Below are 6,000 nucleotides of genomic sequence, written 5' to 3' on the forward strand. Positions count from 1 at the left end.
ACTGCAGGTGAAGGCCTCAGAGAGACCCTCAGCTACACCCACTTCCTGTCACGGCGTCAGAGCCGACCTGGGCACTGAGGACAGAGCAGGAGCTGTGTGTGTCTGGTGACAGAGGTGACTCGGGCAGGGTGGAGTCCGGGAAGAGAGGCTTGGTCCGGGGCTCTGCTCCATGGGTCCAGTGGGTCCCAGCCCAGCGAGGCAGGCGTTGCGGGCGCCCCAGAAGCAGAATCCCTGTGCTCACTTCTGTCACGTAACTGTGGTCCGTCCCTCAGAAGCTGTCATTGCCTGCATGGCCACAGAGGTGGGGTTGGAATGTCTTTATGGCTCTTTCACGTCGGACCGACCCTGAGATCATTGACGCCTGCACGGGAGTGTCTGGTCTGAAAGGCGTGTTGACCGGGGCGGCAGGTGGAGGGGCCTGCAGGTGACAACAGCTGGATGACAACACCCCCCACCCTCCGCTGTGCTGACACTGGACCCCTGGGGTCAAACGGGTGGAGGTACTTCCAGAGCAGAAACACGCTGAGCACAGTGTGCACCCTAGATTCTTCCATGAGGTTCTGGGGAAGGAAGCCATTGGCTTCTTGTCTCTAAACTCACCGCTTGCAGAACCTGAGCCTCGCTGGCCCAGTGATTGATCAGGTTCTGGGAGGGGTGAACAGGAGGCGCTTCGCCCCACCCATCGCCCACCTCGAGCCTGCAGTTCCCACCTTCGCTCTGGCCTGGGGTGGGGGCCGGGGGTGCTGCCCCTGACGCCTTGTCATGGGGCTGGGTTTTGCTCTCAGGCCTCTGGTCTCCACGGGGGTTTTATCTGTGTCCTCAGGCCCTCCAAGAGAGAGACAGAGGTTTCCTTTGGGGGGTGGTCCAGAACCTAAGGGTCCTGGAGGTGGCAATCAGGGGCAGGCCCCTCCCTGAGGGCTCAAGCCAGGTGCCCTGTCTGCAGAGGGGTCTTCCTGGAGGAGGGTCTTGAGCAGAGCCCTGTGGATGGGCCCCTGCCTCTGTGGCTCAGACACACAGGGACACCACTCCTGTCTCCACAGAGGGTCAGGCAGCCAGGTCAGGGACCCTCAGAGAGTAGTCTGCTCTCCCGTCCCCACCCCTGGGCACAGTGAGTGGGCCTCTCCCAGCCAGAGTCAGGAGCCTGAGCCCAGCAAGACAGCCGCAGGCCCAGCTTGTCCGTGGCCATCCAGGGCTGGGAGCCCACTCTCCTGGAGTCTGCCAAGCCCACGCCGGCGGTTTCCTGCGTTTGCAGAGTCAGGGCACTGAGAGGAAGTGGGAGGGGCGGCTTCCGTCTTGGCTGCTGTTGCTGGGCGAGAATCCACCCACACATCTGCCATTGGCCCTTCCCCTCCACCAGGCAGAGCGAGGGGGAGCACTGCCCCCTCCCAGGGGGCCGGTCGGTTCCAACACCGAGGCCGCCCGGTGGAGGCCTAGACCACCAGCTCAGGCGGTCCCCTGGGGCCCAGGGCCCTCCTGGCCTGCCCTGAACAGAAACCAAGGCAGGAGACTGACTGGCCTGGCCTTGCAGCTCTGTCGGCCTCCGCAGAGCGGCTGGGTTTGCCCCCCTTCTCTCCCACCCTGCTCCTGTTGGAGGACCAGGCGGGCACTCTGGCCTTGGCTCTCCTGCCATCCCACCTCCTGGAATGCCGTGCCCAGCGTCCACACACAGCCACGGTCTGTCTCAGGCTATGGGGAACAGCGCACCTTCTAGAATGCCAGGTCCCCAGGGTGAGCCCGGCCAGCTTCTTCTCGGCTGCGTGGCCAGCCCCCAGAACGGCACCTGGTGAGCAGATAAGTGATGTGAGCAGTGAAGACGCCACATCCTAACCCACAGCCAGAACTGGCCGGCTTGCTGCCTTCCCACGGGAGCAGGGCCTGGGGCCCCAGGAGAGAAGGGGCAGACGCAGGGTGAAGAGGCTGCGTCACAGCAGGAACACCGAGCTGCTGGGGCGGACAGGCGGCAGAGGCTGGGCGGTGACAGCTGGCCCCGGAGCCATCCAGAAAGGCTGGGTCGGCACTGACCCCTTGTCGGGGGCCCCTCCGGCCAGAGGGCCCACACGGGTCTTCAAATAAGATGTTGTTGCACGGACACAGACCTGGGTCCATATTGCTGTGTGACCTTGGGCCGACCTCTCAACCTCTCTGGGCCTGTTTCCTCATTTGTTAAACAGAGACAACAATAAAAACAACGACCTTCGTAGAATATGAGTGTCCAGCATCGTGAGAAGTACTTAAAATCGTGTGTGGCATGTGGGAAGTTTTCCATAAGTCTTAGCAAAGGTTGCCAGTAATAACAGCCGAAGTGTGAATGTTGAGAAAAGCCCCAGAAATCCAGGAGCCTGGGTTTGATACCAAATGACCACACTTGGCTGTGTAATCTTGGGACACGCCCTTGTCCCTCTGGTCTCTGGATGACTTCACTGCGAGTCAGGGAGGGAGGGGCCTGGGGCAGTGGCTGCTGGAGTCCTGACTCTATGCTGTGACCTTTCCGGGTCACGTGACGAGAGGTCAGAGGCTCTCGTGGTGTCTCTCCAACAGCACTGGGCTTCCACCCTCTGCCTCCTCTGGGCTGTAAACTGGCCGGGGACCGTGAGCGTGACATTTCTGGTGAGGAAACGGTGGCCCAGGCAGGCAGTTAATGGCTTGGGTAGAGTCCAACTTTCCGGCCGCTGAGGGCCCCAACCCGCATCGCCGACCTCTGCCTGGTGGTCCTGTGCCCTCGTACGTGGCGGGGTCTAGGAGGCCTGCTTGCTCGTTCGAACATGGTCGTCACTGACGCTAACATGTGGAAGGCCTGCCCCGGCACGGGGGCTGACCTGGAGTTTAATGAGGAATGTTCTGGAAGGTGATTGTAACCACAGGTCTGACGCCTGAGAGGTTACGAAGCACTCACTCCCCTTGTTTCTCGTTCTTTTCTGAGGTCTGTGAGGTCTTCTCCCCACTCCGCCGGTGCACACAAGGCTCCCGGCGGCAGGGATCGGCCCGAACCCCCAGGACCAGCATGTGTTGTAAAGGCAAGACTTGCACCTGCATCTCTGGGTTCTGAGCCCAAAGGTGCCCCCTCTGAGATCTCCTAGCACCCCACGACCTGGCCAGTGCTCGAGGGTCTTCCCGCCTTCACCCCTCTGGGAAGAAACCTCAGACAGAAGGCATGTCCAAGTCTCCAGGGAAACCGTGTTCCTGACCCATCTCAGCCCAGGGGATGCTGGGAAAATCCCACTTAGGCGCAGAGATCCCTCCCCCACCCCACGCCTGTACTAAGAAGGGAGTCATCTACCCGGGGAACAGTCCCAAGGAATAATTGCTAAATGGGCTGATTTTGGAGATAACCACCGTTATAACCCGTCTCATTACTTTAATTAAAGTCTCATCCATCGCTGACATGCTGCTCCCTGAAGCTAAGGGACTAGTGCGGCAGCAGCCTGGCTGTGTTCTGCCGAGAGGTGCCCCCCCCAGGTGACCCAGCCACACCACCCACAAACGCCCCGTTTCCCCTCCAGGACCCCTGCAAGCGCCCTTTGTGGCCCCGTGCACGAAAGAGAAGCTGGGGAAGCTGAACTCGCGTCGGACGAACCAGACTGTGACTGTGAGAACGGACGAGGTGCCACCAACGCCGTGCATCTCCGGAGAAAGCTGGCGCAGCCCCCACCATGCGCGTTTGTCTTGCAGCGTCCGGGGTGATCTGCCCCAGGGATCAGAGCGCCCCAGGCCACTGAATCTTACCACCCGCGAGGCCCTTGGCGAGGCTCCGGGATCTTCCTACTTCCTGTCCCACATGTTTGGAAACTGAAGCCCGAGAGGCAGGGCTCCTCCACCCAGAGTCACTCGGCTTGTCGGTGACCCAGGTCGTCCTTGAGATGTGAGCGTCTGACTCCAGAACCTTCTACATAAGCCCTGATGCCAGAGAAGTGCCACACCCCAGGGCCAGGGGTGGGCAGCAGCCACAGGCCAGGGGGAGGCCAGGTGGAAGGATGGAACAGGCCGGGCTGGAGCGGAGGCCTCGGGTGCGGGGGGGAGCTGAGAACCCGGGGCCCTGCCTGGGCCCAGGCTGGCCTAGCTCTGGGTTGGTTGGGGAAGGGGGTGTCAGGACACACTGGCAGGGGCAGGCTGAGTGGGGTGGTCTGTGGAGTGTCTCCAGCAGGACCTGGGCAGAGACAAGGTAGGGCCGGGTGTGACCCCATGTGGCAGGACCCGGGCCAGAGGGCGGCCCTTCAGGGGCCAGGTGCTATCCCCAGAGGTTTTGCAGGCCCTGCACAGGGCTCCAGGAGCCAGGGCGATGGGTGGGGGGGGGGGGGGCTGGATCCCACAGGACAGGAGGGTTTGAGCTGGCTTGGACACAAGGCAGACCCCCAGCACTGCAGGTGCATATTGAGAGGGGCTGGGCTGCAGCTGGGCAGACTGGGGGTACTGGGGATGGACGAGTCCTCTCCCGGGAGGAGCAGAGGAGAGGGGCGGGGCAGGGAGACCGAAGGCTCCAGCCAGAAGGAAAACCCCTGGGTCTCCTGGAGGAGTGAAGCCCAGGGAGGGACTGGGATGGGCTCAGGTCAGCCAGGACTGCCCCCACTCTCCTTCCTGTCCCCGGGAAGGCCACCCTAGTGACCCTGCTCTGCTGCCTCTCGTTCTGCAGCTCTGCCTTTTCCAGAATTTCCTCCAGATGGAGTCACGCGGCAGGTAGCCCCCGGAGTCCGGCTGCGGTCCCTCCGGTCCATCCCTGCGGCGTGGGCAGTAGCTCCTGCCCGTATGGCCGAGCAGCACCCGCCTGTCCACCCTCCCCCCGCTGATGCACAGCCAGGTCGGCCCCCATTTTCTGCTGGAAACCACTGTGACTGTGCTACAACTCTCTGTGCGAACTGATGCTGTCTTCTCTCGAGGCTGCCCACCAAGCAAGGGGTCGCCGAGTCACAGATCAGCACGTGTTCAAGTCGGTAAGAAATGGCTGCACAGGCCTCCCAAGCCGCTGACCCGCCTGCGTGCCCACCCGCTGGGTCCTCTTGGGCCCCCTTCATCTGCCAACCCGAAGAAGCGCTTTTTAAATCATCTTTCCTCATTATCATAAACAAACAGTTTGGTACACGGAAAGGAACCCGTGTTCCACACGTGTAAGAGAACACAGTATTGACATGAGCGCCCGCACAGCCCCAGGACCGCACGGCCAGAGCCTCACAGGGCCACTGTCCCTCCACTGCCCGCCCCGGGAAGCCACACCGGGCTTTATGGCTCCCGGAAACGGTTCTCTCCTCACAGGTACACTTGCCGACACCATGGCGTTCGACCTGCTCGTTCTTCAGTCTCCTAACGAAGATCGACGGGTCAATGCATGTCCTGGCCAAGGAGCTGTTTTTTGACTTAGTGCTAGTGTTGTTTGGGGCTGACTCAGTCTCCCCGAATCACCCCAGCGATGGCACGCAGCGGGAGGCCAGGTGTGGCCCCATCCACGTAACGTCCCGCAGTGGACACAGCAATCTGTGCGCCCACCACTGTCCTGTGGATGGACATTTGGACCTGCCTCCCTGGTGTTTTGCTGGCACATATAAGTTGCTACAAAATGTTGTACGTGTCCCCGGGTCTGCAGGCATATGACATCCTGTCAGCGTACGCGGTGGAGGGGGTGTCTGGGTCGCAGGCAGCAACACCCTCCTCACAAGCACCTCTCCTGTCTCCTGAGCCCCGGCCACATGCCGCCCACTGCGCCGGCCACTTCCCTCACCTCTCTCGTTCCATTCTCCAGCTGCTGCTGGGAGGATGGTTGTAGATGTCAGGCCAGGAGCCTGAGGCTCAGAGAGGTTGAGTTGCTTGCCCCAGGTCACACAGCTGGTAAGTAGCAGGGCCAGTCAAACCCAGATCCCGTGGTGCGGCACAAACATGTCCGTCCCCAGGTCCCCTCTGCTGCCCCCAACACCACACACGCTGGGGCGCACCTCTGGGGGAGGGCGGGCTGCCCAAACATGCAGGCTGGACCTGTGCCCCCGGAGTGCGGCAGGGGTCTGCGCATGGCTGGGG

Source organism: Sturnira hondurensis, unplaced genomic scaffold (assembly GCF_014824575.4).
Source record: "Sturnira hondurensis isolate 20B ecotype Veracruz unplaced genomic scaffold, ASM1482457v3 Scaffold0001221, whole genome shotgun sequence".
In the NCBI taxonomy this organism is placed as follows: domain Eukaryota; kingdom Metazoa; phylum Chordata; class Mammalia; order Chiroptera; family Phyllostomidae; genus Sturnira; species Sturnira hondurensis.